This window comes from Gopherus evgoodei, chromosome 3 (assembly GCF_007399415.2).
Source record: "Gopherus evgoodei ecotype Sinaloan lineage chromosome 3, rGopEvg1_v1.p, whole genome shotgun sequence".
NCBI classification, from domain to species: domain Eukaryota; kingdom Metazoa; phylum Chordata; order Testudines; family Testudinidae; genus Gopherus; species Gopherus evgoodei.
In genome coordinates, this window is record NC_044324.1 from 194,925,146 (window position 1) to 194,945,370 (window position 20,225).

General features: G+C 44.9%; 1 protein-coding gene, 1 long non-coding RNA gene and 1 pseudogene across 2 annotated transcripts in view; 2 read left to right on the forward strand and 1 right to left on the reverse strand.

The window, feature by feature from the left end:
• Window positions 1-17,650, forward strand: LOC115649129 (annotated as a pseudogene).
• Window positions 1-20,225, forward strand: part of NRXN1 (neurexin 1) — a 1,285,455-nt gene that overhangs the window by 839,427 nt on the left and 425,803 nt on the right.
• The window catches only part of LOC115649130, a 22,426-nt gene continuing 14,030 nt past the window's right edge, over window positions 11,830-20,225 (reverse strand). The window contains exon 3 of the long non-coding RNA XR_003999768.1: window positions 11,830-11,946. This is a non-coding gene — a long non-coding RNA (uncharacterized LOC115649130). The remainder of the gene's footprint in view (window positions 11,947-20,225) is intronic.

Below are 20,225 nucleotides of genomic sequence, written 5' to 3' on the forward strand. Positions count from 1 at the left end.
CCAGAGTGTACCAGGCACTGGAATTCCTGGTTGGTGGCAGCGCTACAGGTTCTAAGCTGGTAATTAAGCTTAGAGGAATTCATGCTGGTACCCCATCTTTTGGACGCTAAGGTTCAGAGTGGGGAATTATACCATGACAATGGTGTTTTAGTTCCTTCTAAAATTGAAAAAAAACAGTTTTTAAAATATTATATGCACAACATTTTTCCTTTGTAACTGCATAGAATTGATTATAGATTAACTTGTATGGGCCAAAATGCTGCTACTCATTTGCACTAGTGCTTCCTCACTGCCATTACTGCAACAAGGAAAAGGCCCAAATTTGCTCCCATTGAAGTTGGTGGAAGTTTTGCTGCTGATCTCAATGAGATTAAGATTAGGATTGAAGTGGCATCAGAATTTGGCCTTTAAATCCCCGTTCTTCAAACATTTCTGCATGCAAGTAAACATGTGACTACTCATATGCACAGGGTTACTCATGTGAGTATATGTGTGCGTGGTCAAGGCTTGAGGATGTACGTTTTAGATTAAACCTATGTTCTTCCAAAACTAAAATGCACAAGAACATTTTTAATGATTAATTGGGGAGAAGGGAAATTCTAATGCCCAAATTGTTACAGTTATATTACACAGTCTCCAATGTTACTATTTCAAAATGCAACAGAGTAAAACCCTAGCTTTAATTTTTGATCTGAAATAATAGGTTTCACAGTGATAATTGTAAAATAGCATTCAAACAGTTGCTGCTGTTCTCTTTCCAAAACATGTATTTTTAATACCGACATGCTTATATAAAAAAGCCATCATTCACCTAGGTTTGAAGCCAGATCATTTTTATGATGTTAATTTTTAACTTCTGAAACAATAATCTTTCTATTTTTTATCTTTAGGCCACGAAGTTTACTTCTCTTTGCTCAGCACAATTTGACAGCTTTAGCTGCTGATGTCTGACATAAGAGAAACTAGTAAAATCTACTTGATAACTAAGCTACTATAGTACTTTGAAGAAGTTCATGAAGAAAGATCTATAGCAAAATCTGTTTTACAACAGAAAAAACGGTACCATTTTAAAGTAAGAGTCTAACTTTTTAGTGTAAAGGGCTTTGTAAAGCAGTATATAGTTAAACACAAACAGGTTGATGTCATTGCAAAAAAGAGACAGACAAATGTTTTATTTGTTGTATTTACAGGGACAGTTATTTTAAATGTGTGAGTCTGATTGTCCAGTCATTTACACTGGTGTAAATCAGGAGTAACTCTGTTGATGTCAGTGGAGTTACACAGGTATAAAAATGGAGTGAGTGTGAGAAGATGCCCCACATAAGACCTCAGAGTAGGTGCACTGAGTTGGCGCATATGCTTTCAGTTAGCTCTTTACATAGAGGTGAATTTCACCCACTATGATCATATAATCTCTGTTAAAGAAATGCACACATAACACATGGCTCATTAACATAGATGTAATTGAGCAAATAAAAGTATTTTAGGATTTTGTAAATATTTTCTGTTTATATGGTGCCTTTAATCTCTGATGGCTGCTTGGTACTCACCTTCCCCTTTTTCCATTTTACAGATGTGTGGATATTCATAGTTGGAAGTACAAGCAAAGATGATGTGTGATGTAGGAGTGGAGTTACATCTGCAAATAATAGCTTGTGTGTGATGTTCCTTTCTAATACCGATTCATTGCTACACTATAATTAAGAAGGGAGGAGGAAGAATATTCATTGTAGCTAAGTAATGCTCTGTATACATTTCAGCTGTGATCAGTACAGTGCTGCCAAAAAATGAAGTTTCCAAATGTCTATGTTAAAACAAAACTAAGCTGCACACCCCAAACCACTGGCTTTTGGTAGATATTTTCTTCCTTGATTCTACCTGTACTAATATATGGTACTGTAGTATCTGAGCCTATATTGATACATCTATCCTCACAGGACCTTCCAAGGAAGTATTATCCCTATTTTACAGTTGGAAACTGAGACACAGAGGATCAGATTCTCACTGGTGTTCCTTTTGGAATGGCTCAAAAGAGTCAGAAAGCTACTGAATTCTCCTCAGCTGAGAATTCCCACTGTGCCACTCTCCCACTTGGCCATGGTGTAGTAGTTATGTTAGGGCATTACCAGAACATGTTATATTCAGTGGTGTAAATTAGAGCAGACTCCAGACTGCTCTAGCCTAAGCCATGGCTCAGGGTTGTGTAGATCTGCTCTGAGGGTCAGGGAGCCATAACCAACTCCCTGACGTCCCCTTCTCTAACAGCTGTATCAAACAGAAACTCAGCAGAGCACAGAATGTAGGCTGGAGAAGTTAAGGACTAGATTGTATAACCCTTAATTAAGTTTTTAGCAGTTACTCACACGTGCAGTCCCATTGACATGTGAGTAACTGTTTATCAACATGAGTGTTGCACAGTCTAACCCTAAGATCACAGAGGAAGTCTGTGATAGAGGCAGGAATTAAAGATCTCTTGAGTCCCATTTTATTGTTGTCATTTATTTGTATTGTGGTAGGGTTTAGGAGACCCAATCCTGGGCAAGCGCTCTGTTTTCTAAGCACTGTACAAACACCATTCTCCCTCCCTGTCAGCATGTGAGTTGTGTGGTGGAATTAGCAGGTGAACTGTGAGAAAGATGATACATGTAGATAACTGGAGAACTGATCAAGCAGCAAGATCATATCCTTGGATGCAAAAAAAAAAAGTGCTTACATTAAAAAGAAGAGCTTCTCCTCTCACATTAGTTTGTACCTTTTCCCGTATTATGCCTTTCCAATGGTTTGTATTGGTGTCCATCTGTATTATTTCTGAATAAGGGTATATATCTAGCTGTAAAAAGGATATAAAATACTACCCTTTGTGTACAGTAAATGAACAAAACAATTCTTCCAGGCCTTCACCAGTTAGACATACCCATCTTTCTACCAATGGCAAATCTTTGCAAACTCAAGTTTTCAAAAGGTCATAAAGACATGTCATTAGTGTTATAGTCTGCTTCTTGTCCTGCAGTCTCAGGACACATTCTACACATTGTCTGATGTCTCTTATTTGAGAGGTGCAATCATGATATATTGAGCCTAGATTCAAATTGGTGGATCCGCATCATGGTTCTGCCACCAGAGGGTGTTTCCTGACACTGTTTGCCATTTTGCTGTTGTGTATATATTTAGTTGCTATGTTAGTTTGTGTCTCATAGTCAGAATACTTTGTATTTTCCCTTTTTTCCATGTGTAGATGTGAATGGAGTGAGGATTTCATGCAATGGCTATTTGCTTTGGGTCATTGGTTTTAGATGGTGATGACATTGGGACTTTTCTCTGGCTTTAGGATTGTTCACAATCTACTACGATGATGACACAGGTCATTATTTACCCAAAATACTGGGTATGGCTGCATCATTTCTCTAAAACTCAGCCCTGTGGCTTGCAGTAATTTTTGCATGACTTGCATGTGAAGAGCACAAAGTTATTGCTCCCAAGGTCAGCCTTAACTTTTGCTTGGTCTTCAAACACCTGATTTCTGGCTCTGAGAGTTTGTTTCTTTTAATCTCCTCCTATTTAAGGATATGTCTGCACTGTCCTCAGTTTAGCAGGACACTCTAGGCACAAAGTTAAAGATCCATAACCCTCTTCAAACAGGACTTATATTAGTTAGAACTACAAAGCTTTAAGTTCATGCCACCTGGAGGAATTACAGCACAGCACTTTGGTTCACCCTGCTATTCAGCCCCTCCCCCATAGTCTGAACTATGGGGCACGATAGACGTGTCCTAAGTAAAAGATGAGAAACAGGTAAATAGAACAGACAGACAGGAGAGCACAAGAAAACTGTCATCTGCTGCTCACAGTGCCCTGAAGAGTGAATCTCAGTAGTTGTGTAAAATTAGTAAACTATTATTGTCAAGCTAAAATCTTCTTTCATACTACACTGGAGTGGACAGATGGGTGTTGTGCTTCTGCCAGGATGGGCCGAGAGTGGAGCTGGAGATTGCAGCTTGAACTCAAGTGTTTCCCTTCAGGGTGCAATGGCGTTGAGGCCACTCCAGTCCTTCCTATGGAAGAGACATCTCAGAGTCTGGGAAAGGATTACTTTCCTCTACGGTGGCTGGGCACTGGTGACAGGCTTTTGGGAGCTAAGACTTAATCCAGTTCCCACTGATTTCAGTTGTATTCTTGCCCTTGATCAGACACTGTGCAATTAGGGAACTTTACACTTGGCTAATGTATAGCTTCTGTTTAAGAGATTTTCTAGTAAAACTTTTTGCGTTATAGGGCCAAATTTTGTTGTCAGTTGTATTGGTGCAACCCCTGTGACTTTAGCAGGGTAACATTGATGTAACAGCAGAATTTGGGTTGAAGTTTAGTGGGGTTAAATATTTGTAGAATGCTATTTTCTCACATATGGTATAATTTTTTAAATGTATGTAATAAAAGCAAATAATAAATAAAAACAATATAGGACCGAACCCATAATTAAACAAAAAGGAACAAAGATTCCATCCTCAACTCTTTGAGGAGCAAATATTATCTGCAGATCCTTCTAATTTCATAAATATTTATTTAGCGCATGCCTGTAAGCTCAATTTATTACATCATATTCTCTTGTGTGTTTTTGAAAGGATCTCCCACATTTTATCAAATTCCAGAATTTTTTGATTAATGGTACAGACATTTTCCCCAGTGTGGCACAATCCATTATGTCTCTAATCCAATTTTTAAGTAAAGGTATTCTTTACTTTATAATAGAGCTATTCTTCTTCTTGCTATAGTTACATTGCTTCTGCCTGTTTTCTCAGAGAAAGAATTAAGATTTAGCAGTGATATATTCCCCAAGAAACACAGATGAAGGATAGCACCTCCCATTAACTTAGAAACACTTTCATTACCTCTTCATCAGAAACCATTAATTCTTGGGCAAGTACTTACCAGTATATTAAAAAAAAACCCCTTTCTCTTAGATTTCAGCAGAGACGTCCAGCTAAATGTTCTGGATTTATTTTGCCTAATTGTCTTGGAGTTAAATATATATGATGAAGGCACGGTAATTAAAATGTATGGGTGTATGTTTAATGTTTACAGATAGCTCTTTTAAAAGGGTCAATATATTGCCATGTTTTGTCATTGTGTCTTAATTCTAAATCAGATTCCCATTGTCTCTGTGTTTGTCTTTTACAGTCAATCAGCAACAGATATAACATCGTTGAGCATTTACCTTTTTAATTATCTGTACAGTTATATTCAATTCTGGTAAGAGTAAAGCAGTTCCCAATTTCTCAGTGATCTCTGGTTTTATCTGATGGTATCTTAAGAAATGGAAACCAAGTCTGTTGCAGATTTGGCTGTGAGGAACTTCTCAGAGCCACCCTCCTGCTGTGCATTGTCAGAGTTGTACTAATCATTAGTTTGTCATCTGGTGCTAGATTTAAGAGTGTTGTGGATTCAAAGTGCTAGACTTTGGTCAGTAGATTAGTCTTAGGCCTGGTCTACACGACACATTTAAACCAATTTTAGTAGCGTCAAACCGATTTAACCCTGCACCCGTCCACACAACGAGGCCCTTTATATCGATATAAAGGGCTCTTAAAACTGGTTTCTGTACTCCTCCCCGACGAAAGGAGTAGCACTGAAATCGGTATTGCCATGTCGGATTAGGGTTAGTGTGGCTGCAAATCGACGGTACTGGCCTCCGGGCGGTATCCCACAGTGCACCATTGTGACCGCTCTGGAAAGCAATCTGAACTTGGATGCACTGGCCAGGTAGACAGGAAAAGCCCCGCAAACTTTTGAATTGCATTTCCTGTTTGCCCAGCTTGGAGCTCTGATCAGCACGGGTGGCGATGGAGTTTCAAATCCAAAAAGAGCTCCAGCATGGACTGTATGGAGATACTGGAGCTGATCGCTGTATGGGCAGACAAATCTGTTCTATCAGAGCTCCGTTGCAGAAGACGAAATGCCAAAGCATTTGAAAAAAATCTCCAGGCTGTGTGACAAGCGTAATGGAAAGCGAAAGAATCAAATGGATGCTCTTGGAGGAAGGAAGGGGGGACTGAGGACTCCAGCTATCCCACAGTCCCCGCAGTCTCCGAAAAGTATTTGCATTCTTAGCTGAGCTCCCAATGCCTGTAGGGTCAAACACATTGTCCGGGGTGGTTCAGGATATGTCTCATCAATTTACCTCCCCTCCCGTGAAAGAAAAGGGGAAAAAATAGTTTCTTGACTTTTTTCAATGTCACCGTATGTCTGCTGCATGCGGCTGGTAGACGTGGTGCTGTGGCACTGAACAGCAGCATCCTCTCCCCTCCCTTCCCCGGTGGGAGACTGTACAGTGCAGAAGAACTGGTAGCCGTCCTTGTCATCATCTCGTGAGTGCTCCTGGCTGACCTCTATGAGGTCCAGAAATCAACGCTAGCCTCGGTACATGGACGCACGCCACCGAATTATTGTGCTTTGTGTGGCCGCGTGCACTTGACTTGATACAATCTGTTTTACAAAACCAGTTTATGTAAAATCGGAATAATCCTGTAGATGTACCCCTAGTTCTGATCTGAATGTACACAGATTATCATACTACTGGACACTGGCTTTGTGGCAGGGGTTCTCAAACTGGGGCTTGGGACCTGTCTGGGAGTCATGAAGTTATTACATGGAGGGATTGCGAGCTGTCAGCCTCCACCCCAAACCCTGCTTTGACTCCAGCTTTTATAATGGTGTTAAATATATATAAAAAACTCTTTAATTTATAAGGAGGGGTCGTACTGAAAGGCTTGCTATGTGAAAAAGCGGTCACCAGTACAAAAGTTTGAGAACCATTGCTCTATGGCATGATTATGTGGGTAGTATGATGGATCATCTTATTTTAGAAGCGAAACTAGCCAGGTCCCTAAATAGGTACACACCGTTTAGTGAGTGTAGATACTACCTATTAAAACTGGATCACTGGCATCTTAAATGTAGGTCCAGTACTAGAAAACACTACACCTTATAAGACAGAGTAATTGGTCCTGATTAAAAGAAAAACTGGAATTGTGACTGCAAGGCAAACTGTATCCCATCCAGGGACAGTGCCAGCCTCTTCCCGGTGGAGGGGCTGAGGTAGGCCATGCCCCTCTCTGTGGCCCTGCCCTTTGCTCCTCCTAGGTTCCAGTCCTGCCTCCTCCTCCCCACCCCCTTCCCTGAAACCTCTCCCTGACTGGGGATGCGGCTGCTCTTCAGCTCCCCACTGTCCTTTGACTGCTCACAGCTGGTAACTGCTGCCAAGGTGGGTGGACCTGGTGCTGGGGCTAGGGTTGCCAGGCATCTGTGTTTTGACTGGAACACCCCTTTGAAAAGATACCCTGGTGGCTGTAGTCGGCACTGCTGCCCGGGCCGTTAAAAGTCTGGTTGGCGGCGCAGCAGGAATCCAAGGCTAAGGCAGGCTCCCTGCCTGCCGTGGCTCCGTGTGGCTCCCAGAAGCAGCTGCCAGGTCCTGCAGCCCCTAGATGCATGGGCTGCCAGAGATGCTCCATTTGCTGTCCCTGCTCCAAGGGCCAGCTCCGTGGCTCCCACTGCCTGGGAACCATGAGCAATGGGAGCTGCGGGGGCGGCGCCTGTGGATGTGAAGGCAGCGCACGGAGTCTCCCTGGCTGCCCACACATCTAGGGCAGGGGTGGGCAAACTACAGCCCGTGGGCCGGATCTGGCCCCTCAGCGCTTTGGGTCCGGCCTGTGGGATTGACCCATGGCAGAGGGCTCCATGTGTTGCCCTTTCCTCCAGACACTGCCCCCCGCAGCTCCCATTGGCTGGGAATGGGGAACCGCGGCCAATGGGAGCATCAGGGGAGGTACCTGGAGGTGTGGCAAGGGCAGCGCACATGGAGCCCTCTGCCCCCGTCTCCCAGGGACCGCAACACTTCCTGTAGTGGTGTGGGGCCGGGGACAGGGCAGGCATGCAGGGAGCCTGCACTGTACCCGGTGCGCGCCTCTGTCACCCCGGAGCCCAAATCCTTCTGCACCTCACCCCCCCAACTCCCTGCCCTAAGCCTCCTGCCTGCACCTTGCACCCCTCCTGCATGCCAACCCCCAACCCGGAGCCCACTCCCACTCCCATTCCCACACCCCAAACCTCTGATCTATGGCCCCACCCCAGAGCCCGCAGCCAGAACCCTCACTCTCCTCCTGCACCCAACCTCCTGTCCCAGCGCGGTTAAAGTGAGAGAGGGTGTGGGGAGCGAGCGACAGAGGGAGGGGGGATGGAGAGAGCGGGGGGTGAGGCCTCGGAGAAGAGGTGAGGTAGGAGTGGGGCTTCAGGGAAGAGGCAGGGCAAGGGTGTTTGATTTTGTGTGATTAGAAAGTTGGCAACCCTATCTGGCACTGGCAGAGCCCTCGTGGAGCAGAGATCACAGGGAGAGGGGTCCAGGAGCCTGGGCTGGAGCAGGTCAGTCTGGGAAGCTGTGGGGAGTTGGCAGCTGGGAACGCAGGCCAGGGACTGTTCTCGGACACTGTCCTTCCCACCTGGGGTTACTTCTGAGATGCTGCTGATGGCTTCACTGCCACCTTCAGAGCTGGGCACTTGGTCATCAGGTGCTGCTTTCTCAGCTCTGCCTTCAGAGCTGGGAGGCTAGAGAGTGGCAGCTGCTATTGAGTGGCTATGAGGAGTGGGGGGCTAAGGCAATTTTCTGCAAGGCTATAGCCCACGCAAAGCTCCCCCAGCACCACCCCTGAGCCCATCATATAAGCTAAATGCCATTGTTTATAGGCAGTAATGTCAAGCACTGCACAAAGATCAAACCTCTAACTCCAGACATGTAAAATAATCTGCACCAGAGAAGAGTTCTCCGATGTGCATGTCCATATACCTCTGAATGTAAGAAGTTAGATTGTTTGCATTATGTGAGATTTTATCACACTGGGTGATGCTCAAATAGAGGTTCAAGCAGATCACACTAGTTTTAATCTGGTGTATTGACCTCAGTAAAACTGATGTGAGAAGAGAATTTGGCCATGCTCTCCATTTGACTTTGCAGTGATGTGTGAATATTTACCTTTAGATACAGAATGATTGTCCTTTAGCCAGAGAGCCAGGAACTTCCAGATCAGATCCTCAGCTCGTGAAAATGGATGCAACTTCATTGTCTTTAATAGAGCTAGACCTATTTACTCTAGTTGATGAGCCACACCCTCAATGTTCAAATGCAGGCTTTACAGCAGGCTCCCTGTGTGGCCTTGAGTAAGTCAATCATGCGCTTTCTGCTTCCATCTATAAAAAGCAAACAATAATACTAAATCTACTTTACATGGGTATCAGAAAGATTAATTATTTAATGTTTTTACAGTTTTTTATTACTGTTATTTTCAGTTATGTTTCTGGATGCCTTAAGGCTAAGAGATTAGGTTTTAGAAATGTTTAAGTGCTGATATGAGCAATGTCATATCCCAACCTTTCCATGCATTTTAGAGTGAAACATACAGAGCCAAGTACTGTGTACTTCAACTGCACAGAACTCCAGTTGAAGTCATTGGGAATTTTGCTTTAGAAAAATATGAACCGTCTGGCTAAGAAAAGGTGGTTACAACCTGATTTTATAGTGTCTTGTGGACATGTCTTCTAGGAAGTTTGTAAACCTGATTTCCTTGATTGTCTTTCATTATGATGTTTCCGCTGACAGATCTGTATGTAATGGAAGACCTCTTGAATGGATGTATCCCTTACAGCTTTGGACATCATTGAGCAGTAGTTAACTAACCAAATGGGTGGTTGAATTGTTGCATAAAACATGACTGTCATTTTCAAAACCTCTGAGACAGCAAAATCTTTATTTGTGCTGCACTAAGTTGAAACTCTTTTCTTGGCCTGACCAATATCCCCTTTTGGAGATACACTGGGACAAGAAAGCTGTTTTGCATAAGCAATCAAAATCCCTGTTTGGAACATGTAAGCTTGTGGAGAATCCACAGGATTGCTTTTAAGATAACTTTTGGTGCATCTGCAGCTTGTTTTATGCCCCCTGGACAGCGTGACCAGATGTCCCGTTTTCAAAGGGGCAGTGCCATTTTTTGAGGCTTTTTCTTATATAGGCGCCTATTACCCCCCACTCCCTGTCCTGTTTTTTCACAGTGGCTATCTGATCACCCTACCCCTGGGTCACATGAAGGTATATAGACCCAGATTACCAAAAGTATTTAGGTCCTAACTTCCATTGATTTCAAGACCATAGTGGATAAAAATTGTTCTCTGTAAGTGCCTCTTACATTTTAATATCTTGGAATATGTACTGTATGTTCTGCCTATTGAAAGATACACTCTCTGAAATTATCTCTAGCTATTTTATTTATTTAAAAGATGTTATCTAATACCCTGAGTATTTTTTAAAATTTCCATTAAATTGAGAACTGTAGGTATAAATGTTAATTTAATTTTAAAAGTCTCTGTGTTCTGAATATAAAAGAAAAACAGCAGAACAGAAACCTTTCTAAACCTCTGCATGGATTGCTACTCACTCAGATCAAATTTTCTCTAGCATTAAGCTTTTCTTTCTCTAAATGAACAATAAGGGAACAAGTTACTTTTCTCTTTTTTTTCTTAAATAATTTTATAACTGATATTTCTGACATAAGTCATACATCAATATTTTCCTCACCTTTTTTCAATAAGAACAGCAAAACATTAGTGTGTAATTTAATATGTATTGTGGCAAATTGTCAATACTGTTATGGTGGACCCCACGCTTTTCCTTCGTGTGATGGGTCAGGGCATCACCTCTTCCCCTATTCTTGGTCTTCCTGCCCTCTCCCACCCTGGGCATGGTTTCTCTCGGTCCTTTGTGCCTGGGGAGTCTCTCTGCTCTGCTTGAGCAGGGTTTCCCTTCCCTTGGTACTCTGATCCTCTGGTCAATAACAATACTGCTTCAAAGTACAGTCAACTCTCCTTTCCTCCTCCTTTCTGACTGAAGCAGGGGTTTTTATTAGGTATCTGGCTGGTCTTAATTGGTTCCAGGTGCTCTAATTAACCTGCAGTAACCTCTCCTCAGTCCACAGAGAATAAAACTCTGATCATCCTGGGGGTTATATACCTTCATCTGGCACTCTCCCATTGCCCTCTGGCCCAGCTGTATCACATATCTCCCCCTTCTGCCCCCCTACTCAACACTACAGGGTTTGACTACTTGGGATGAGAGGCAGTGCTGTAGTGACAGGCCGTCAGCACTGCCATGTTGGCTTCAGGCCCTATGCTATACCCAGAAATGGAAGGGTTGCATAGTTTAGTCACTTAAGTTTGCTCTAAACTGCACAGCCATGCAGCAAGGGCTCAGGGCTGCGGTGGAGAAAGATGACTTTCCCCCTGACTTGCTGCTGCAGGGAGAGGCACCTCTCCCCATAGGCCCCAGCACGGACCTGCTGTGGTGGGAGAGGTGCCCCTCCCTGCCGGTCCCAGAGCAGATCTGTCCTCCTTGCTGCAGCCGAGGGAGAGGAGCCCCTTCCTTGGCCCAGCCCAGCCCCGCTAGAGCTGCCACGTCTGGGGAGAGGTGCCTCTCCCCTGCTCCCAAGCTGCTGCAGTGCGAGAGGGCTGGGGGGAGTCCTTTCTCCCCACCGCAGCCCCAGGGCAGTCTGCACCCCAAGCCCCTCATCCCTGGCCCCACCCCACAGCCTGCACCCCATCACATCCCAACACTCTGCCCCAGCCCCGAGCCCCTTCCCACACCCCGAACCCCTCATCCTCAGCCCCACTCCACAGCCTTCATCCTGAGCCGGAGCCCTCACTTCCTGCACCCAATCCTCTTCCACATCCCTAAGCCCCCTCCCACACCCTGAACCCTTCATCCCTGGCCGCACCCCAGAGCCCACACTCCCAGCCAGAGCCCTCACACCCCTGCACCCCAACCCTCTTCCCCAATCCGGAGCCCCCTCCCCCACTCCAAACCCTTCGGCCTGACCCCCACCACATGAACTTCGTTATGTGCACCAATATCACCTCCATATTGGTGCACATAACAAAATTCATTCCGCACATGAGAATAAAAAAATTAGAGGGAACACTGCTAGTCACTCTTGCATTCTTCTCCTTGTTTCTTTGAATCCACTTGAGTGGGGTGAGTCTGTCATGAGAGTGAACTGCCGCTCCAGTAGGTAGTATCAGAAAGTCTCCATGGCCCATTTGACCGCCAGGCATTCTCTTACAATGACGGCGTACTGTTGCTCCTTGGGGAGGAGTTTCTGGCTGACGTACAGGATTGGGTCCTCCTCCTTCCTGCCCATCTGCGAAAGGATGGCCCCTAGCCCTATCTCTGAGGGATCCATCTGTAGGATGAATTCCATCTTGAAGTCTGGGGCTATGGGCACTGGATGACTGCAAAGGGCTGTCCTTAAATCTGTGAATGCTTCTTCTGTTGCATCGGTCCACCTTACTGTATCTGGGCCCCGAGTTTTTATCAGGTCTGTCAATGGCCATGCCCTCGTGGCATAGTGAGGGATGAATCTGCGATAGTATCCCACTCTCCTAGAAATGCTCTGACTTGCTTTCTGCAGACCAATCAGGGCCAGCCTGCTATTGCCACTGCTTTCTTCCATTGGGGTTTCACCAGGCCCCTTCTTACTACATGCCTGAGGTATCTAGCTTTCCCTAGCCCCACCGTGCACTTGGCAGGGTTGGCGGCGAGGCCAGCCTGTCTAAGGGCCTCTAGCACCGCTTCTACTTTTCCTGGGTTCATCTCCCAGTCAGGGCTATGGATGATTACATGGTCTAAATAGGCAGCGGCATACATGGTGTGTGGTCATAATAATTTTTCCATTAGTTGTTGGAAAGTTGTGGGGGCCCCATGGAGTCCGAAAGGGAGGATGGTATATTGGAAGAGGCCATTGGGTGTACTAAAGGTAGTCTTCTTCTCAGCCAGGGGGATTTGCCAGTAGCTTTTTGTCAGGTCCAGAGTGATCAATTATCAGGCCTTGCCTAACTGATCTACTGGCTCATCAATGCTTGGTATTAGGTAGGCATCAAACTGGGATATTTCGTTCAACTTTCGGAAGTTGTTATAAAACCTCAGGATGCTGTCAGGCTTGGGGACTAGGATGATATGGCTGGACCACTGGCTGTGGGATTCTTCAATAACCCCAAGTTCCAGCATCCTCCTCACTTCCATCCTAATTTCTTCCCTTTTTGCCTCTGGTACAGTTTAATCATTACCCTTGCTCTGGTACAGGTGAAAATATGATGTTGGACCGTTGTCATACAGCCTGGCTGCACGGTTCTGCTGGATCCTCTGGATCATCTCAATGACCTCTGTTCATTGTTCTGGAGTTAGTTCGGGGGATATCCTCACCTGCCCTTGTGGGCCATCTGTCTGAAGTGGAGCTCCTTTGGTGATCAGGCACATCGCCCAGTTGCGCCAGGTTTTCAGTAATTTGACTCGGTAGATCTGCTCTAGCCTTCGGCTGTCTGCTTCCTTTGCCTTGTAGTTGTCTTCCTCTATCTCATATAGCCCATGCCAGCTGGCCAAAAGCTTGCTTTCTGTTGTCGGCACCAGCACCATCACCCGTTCTCCTGGCTGAAATCTCTGTGCTTTCTCCCAGCGGTTGTAATAGGACCGCTGGACTCTTGTGCTCTCTGAAAATGCTCTCATACTATGGAGGTCACTCAGACATCTCATCTGTGCCACATGCTTAATGACGTTCTTCCCTGGGTTGGGCTGTTCTTCCCTATCCTCCTTGGTGATATATAATATGCCACACAGGTGGTGTCCATACAGTAGCTCCAAGGGGATGAATCCAGTAGATGCCTGAGGAACCTCCCATATCGCAAACATCAGGTACGGTAGAAGAGTATCCCAGTCTTTTCTGTGCTGGGCCACCACCTTCCAAATCATGCATTTAGGGTTCGATTAAATTTACTGAGCAGGCCCTCTGTTTGAGGATGGTAGACTGAGGTCCACAGAGCCTGGATGCGGAGCAGGGTTCATAAGACCCTCATTAATTTCGACATGAAGGGAGTTCCATGGTTGTCAGGATCTCCTTAGGGACGCCCACTCTAGCAAAAAACCTTGAGCAGTTCTTTTGCTATTGCCTTTGATGTTGGGCTTCTTAGGGGAATGGCTTCTGGGTACTATGTGGTGTAGTAAAGGATGACGAGTATGCTTCGGTGACCCCATGCCAATTTTTCTAGCAGAACCACTTGGCCCATGGTTACCCTTTCAACGAGACTTCAATAACAGGGAAGGGCTCCAACAGAGCCTGTAAATGAGGTAGGGGGATGTGCAACAAGCATTCTGGGCAGGAGGCGCAATAGTACTAGACTTCCACCCATACTTCTGGCCAATTAAACCTTTTTTGGACTCTATCCAGGGTCTTATCTACTCGTAGATGTCCCCCAAATAAATGACTGTGAGCTAGCTCTAACACTGCTTTTGTGTGCTTCTGTGGTACTAAGAGCTGCTCTACTTCTCCTCTCGCTCTCCTCCTCCCCCATATTTGGTACAGCAGATTGCATTTGACCACATAATATGTCCCTAGGCCTTTGGTTTTCCCCTATATAGAATCATAGAATCATAAACTTTAAGGTCAGAAGGGTCCATTATGGTCATTTAGTCTGACCTCCTGCACAACGCAGGCCACAGAATCTCACCCACCCACTCCTGTATCAGACCTGTTTCTGAGCCATTGAAGTCCTCAAATCATGGTTTAAAGACTTCAAGATGCAGAGAATGTTCCAGCATATGACCCATGCCCCACGCTGGAGAGGAAGGCGAACCCCCCCCCAGGGCTTCTGCCAATCTGCCCTGGAGGAAAATTCCTTCCTGACCCCAAATATGGCACTCAGCTAAACCCTGAGCATGTGGGCAAGACTCACCAGAAAGACACCCAAGAAAGAATTCTCTTTAGTAACTCAGATCCCACCCTATCTAACATCCCATCACAAGCTATTGGGCATATTTACTTCTAGTAGTCAAAGATGAATTAATTGCCAAAATTAGGCTATCCCATTATACCATCCCCTCCATAAACTTATCAAGTTTAGTCTTTAAGCCAGATATGTCTTTTGCCCCCACTACTCCCTTTGGAAGGCTGTTTCAGAACTTCACTCCTCTGATGCTTAGAAACCTTCATCCAATTTCAAGTCTAAACTTCCTGATGGTCAGTTTATATCCATTTGTTCTTGTGTCCACATTGGTACTAAGCTTAAATAATTCCTCTCCTTCCCTGGTATTTATTCCTCTGATATATTTAGAGAGGGCAATCATATTTTCTCTCAGGCTTCTTTTGGTTAGGTTAAACAAGCCAAGCTCTTTGAGTCTCCTTTCATATGACAGGTTTTCCATTCCTCGGATCATCCTAATAGCCTTTCTCTGTACCTATTCTGGTTTGAATTCATCCTTCTTAAACATGGGAGACCAGGACTGCACACAGTATTCCAGGTGAGGTCTCACCAGTGCCTTATATAACGGTACTAACACCTCCTTATCTCTACTGGAAATACCTCGCCTGATGCATCCCAAGACCGCATTAGCTTTTTTAACGGCCATATCACATTGGTGGCTCATAGTCATCCTGTGATCAACCAACACTCCGAGATCCTTCTCCTCCTCTGTTACTTCCAACTGATTCGCCCCCAGCTTATAACCAAAATTCTTGTTATTAATCCCTAAATGCATGACCTTGCACTTTTCACGCCATTTACCTCCACTACCTCCTCTCTCGTGGTCGCATATAGCGGGTTGTAGGCTTGGTCCTGCCCAAAATTCTCATGTGCAGGACCGATCTGACCTAATTTTATGGCATTGGTTTTGACTCTGCCCCCGGGTTGCTCCTACTGGTGCCGGGGACCGCCTCCTGGTCCTCACTGGTCTGAGTTGTCTCCTGGCCTCCCGGACAGGTTTGCTTACCAACCAGGGTAGCTTTGTGGTTCCCCGCCAAAATCCAGGTTTCTAGCCTTTTATCCTGCCTAGATTTCCAGGGCTTCCCAGGGGATGAAGTAATTCTGGGGTAAGTCTGGTGAAAATTGGAGCGGGGCTATTCGTGGGGGCATTGGGCTCAGCCCAGCGGTTGCTACTCTCCCCTAGCTCTATTGGGGGGAGTAGGTTCTCAAACCCTGGGAAGTGCCTACCAATTAAAACCAGATAGGGAGTCTGGGAATCACCCCTGCGGTCATCTTGGTAGTGTTCCCCTGGATCTCAATCCATCCTGGGATCATGGGGTAGAAATGTATGGTGCCATGGATGCATGTTACTCCTGTGTTTTTGGCCTGGGTCAGTTGGTCTTGCCACACTAAATTCCCCAAGACCAGCATGACAGCACTCCCAGAATCCGCCAAACTATGGTCTCGATGCCATTCATTTTTACCAGCCTCATGTTCCTATGTGGGGTTGTTACGACCCCCACAAAGCCAGTTAGGCTATATCGCTCCCCGTGGTCCCCCAGATTGCATTTCTTGGGCTCCTCTCTGTTGGAGCACTGGGCTGCTATGTGCCCCAATTCCCCATACTTGTAACACTGGGGCTTATATACCTGCCATCTATCACTGTCCTGTGGGGCTCCCATCCCCATCCCCATGTCACCGGCAAACCAGCTGGGGACAACATGGCGGAGTGGAGGAGACATAGGAAGCAGATCCAGGAAGTTGGTGAGCCGTTCAAAGAGGAGAAAACTGTGGCAAAACATCTACGTTTCATCTGTCCAGCAAAAATCTACCAACATGATGGGCCACAGAGTTCATTATTTTATTGCCTCAAAAGCTGTGGACTGCCTTTTGGATTCTAAATGGGCAAAAGCGAAGAAGGGAGAAGAAACCTTATTTACATTTGAGAGTCTATAGTTGACTATTGCAACAGACTCCTAAAGAAACAGTTCTTTCACTGAGCATTGAAAGTGATGAAAATGAAGTCTGATAAGGACACACAAAAAAAAAGAAAAAGAAAGAGAAAGGAAAGATTGAGAGTCAGAGAGAGGATGAGTAAAAGAGCAAGAAGGAAAGTGGCAAAGGTGAAAAGACTAAGAAGGAGAAAGAGAAGGAAAAGAGAAAGGATGATGAGAAAGAAGAGTGAAAGAAGGATGAAAGCTCAGGAACACCCAAGAAAAAGGAAACTAAGAGAAAATTTAAACTTGAGCCACATGAAGATCAAGGATTTTTTTGGATTGAAATGAAGTGTATGTGGCTTGTTCTTGTGATTGCGGTTATAGCGGCAACTATCTTCCCGCTTAGGCCTGCAGAGATACAAGTAGGTGTTTCCTGCTGCATCCTCTTCTTTATTATTTGGCTGATAACTGGAGGAAGGCATCGCTTCTGTTTTTTGCCAAATCTGACAGCAGACATGGGTTTCATTGACTCCTTCAGGCCCCTGTACACACACGAATACAGAGAACCAAAAACAGACTCGAGGAAAGAGGATAAATCAGAGTCAAGAAAGCAGCCGAAGTCTGACAGTGAGGAGAAATCAGATAGTGAGAAAAAAGAAGAGAATGGAAAAGTCAAAGCAACAGGTAACTCAGGAGCAGAAGACTCTGGAGGAGAGCGGCATTTAGACATAGACAATGATAGGCATGAGCATGACCAATCCCAGCATAGTAGTGGAAATGGAAATGATTTTGAAATGATCACAAAAGAGGAACTTGAACAGAAAACAAATGAAGGAGATTGTGAGGAGGAGGAGGAAGAAGAAAAAGCTAGGAGTTTACATGAAAAATCCTAACTCACTGTAGTTTTGAGACTGAATATGTCCAAAACAACTGGATTTTCTTCATTAGTTGATCACCAAAATGTAGTTACAGTAACATTCTTTCCATTTGTTTGCTGAAATACATGTTATCCAAATAGTTCTTAAATAAATAAATAAATAAATAAATAAATAAATAAATAATCACTCTCCTGTGGCCCACTGGCCCTGCTGTATCAGGGTCTGATAGTAACACTACTTGGCAGTTACCTGTCCCATGTACTAGTTCATACATCTAAAACAAAATAATTACACTTTGTATTTATTTATTTATTTATTTATTTATTTGTCATTTACAAAAGTACTGGAAGAAGTAACAATTTTAAATTGTGTAGGTTATTAATTGAAGGATTTTGTTATCAGAAACTTTTCATTTGGAAAAATAATACTCCTCATGCAAGGTGCAGATGAGTGTTTGATACATAAACAAGCAAATTAAAGGTTTTTCAGGTTTGGTGCATATGCTGAGTTTGTGAAATGGCAAAGTAAACTAGTCATTGCACTAGAGGTTAGAATCAATTATTTTCTTTGACACTTCTCCGATTTTCTCCTGACAGCCACATTGCTTTATGGTAATTTCAGTCCTTGCTGAGAGAACTTGCTTGATCTGAGGTCGTGTGAGATTCCTAAATCTGGTTGTGAGGCAAACGTTATTTTTGGCAAAAATGTACTGGATTCTGTGTTGCTGTTCTCTGATTTGTACTGCTTTTCTACAATAATTAGTGTGAATAAGAGGTTAGGAAAAGCCTTTTCACATAGAACCTTACACAGACCTCAGGCTGGTGGTCTCTGAGATATAGAATCATAGAAGATTAGGGTTGGAAGAGATCTCAAGAGGTCATCTAGTCCAATCCTCTGCTCAAAGCAGGACCAACCCCCACTAAATCATCCCAGCCAGGGCTTTGTCAAGCTGGGCCTTAAAAACTTCTAAGGATGGAGATTCCACAATCTCCCTAGGTAACCCATTCCAGTGCTACACCACCCTCCTAGTGAAATAGTTTTTCCTAATATCCAACCTAGACCTCCCACACTGCAACTTGGGATCATTGCTCCTTGTTCTGTCATCTGCCACCACTGAGAACAATCTAGCTTCAGGTAATTGAAGGCTGCTATTAAATCCCCCCTCACTCTTCTCTTCTGCAGAGTAAATAAGCACAGTTCCCTCAGCCTCTTCTCATAAGTCATGTGCCGCAGCCGCCTAATCATTTTCGTTGCCCTCCACTGGACCCTCTCCAATTTGTTCACATCCTTTCTGTAGCGGGGGGTCCAGTGCAGCGGTATGGGAGCTGACCTTGTCTGTGAAGACTGAGGCATAAAAAGCATTGACTACTTCAGCTTTTTCCACATCGTCTGTCACTAGGTTGCCTCTTCCATTCAGTAAGAGTCCACACTTTCCCTGACCTTCTTCTTATTGCTAACATACCTGTAGAAACCCTTCTTGTTATCTTTCACATCCCTTGCTTGCTGCGACTCCAGTTGTTCTTTGGCCTTCCTGATCAGAGCTGTCTTGTCCCTAGGATGGACTGGGACAACTGCCACACTCTTTGGGGGGGCCCCGTGCTTTGGGACATGGGGTCTAGGGTGGCCTGGATGGTTAGCAGTTGGCCTGGCATTAGCAGTAGTGAGCGACCCGGCCCAAGCCCGCCCTGCTCCACTTCGCTCCTCCATGTCCCACCACCTTCTGGCATTGCTCAGGGGACAGGGCGGAAGCCGGAAAGAGGTGAGGTGGAGGCTTGGGGGAAGGGGTGGAATGTGGGTGCGGACGGGGGTGGAGCAGGGGCAAAAAGAGGCAGGGCAGGAGTTTGGGGAAGGGATGGAGTGGGGGCAGGGCCTGGGGCTGAGGGGGGAGTTGTCCTGTAGGACAGCCCTGTTCCTGCTTACACATTACATATGATTACATATTACATATGATTACATATTGCTTGAGCAGTATTTTTATACTTCTCCCTAGTCATCTGTCCAAGTTTCCACTTCTTGTAAGCTTCTTTTTTTTTTTGTTTAAGCTCTCTGAATATTTCTCTGTTAAGCCAAGCAATATTTGCTTTTCTTTCTGCACATCAGTATGGTTTGTTCCTGTGTCCTCAATACGGCTTCTTTAAAATACAGCCAGCTTTCCTGGACTTCTTTCCCGCTCATATTAGCCTCCCAGGGATCCTGCCCATCAGTTCTGTGAGGGAGTCAAAGTCTGCTTTTCTAAAGTCCAGGGTCTTTATTCTGCTGCTCTCCTTTCTTCTTTTTGTGAGGATCCTGAACTCAACCATCCCATGGTCACTGCTGCTCAGGTTGCCACCCATTTCTACTTCCCCTTCCAATTCAAAATACTATCCACCAGCTCCAGCCTAGGGTGGAGATACAGTGTGAATGATACAGTATATCACTGCTTTTTTATGGAAATACTACAGAGGTTGGCCAGCGTGTCTTTAATGTTAAAACAGCCAAAGTGCAGACGGATTTAGAGAGTAAGATTTAGATTCAATGGTTCAGATTCTGATCTCAGCTATCTGCAGTAGTTACTCTATATTTACACTGAATATAACTGATACTAGAATCT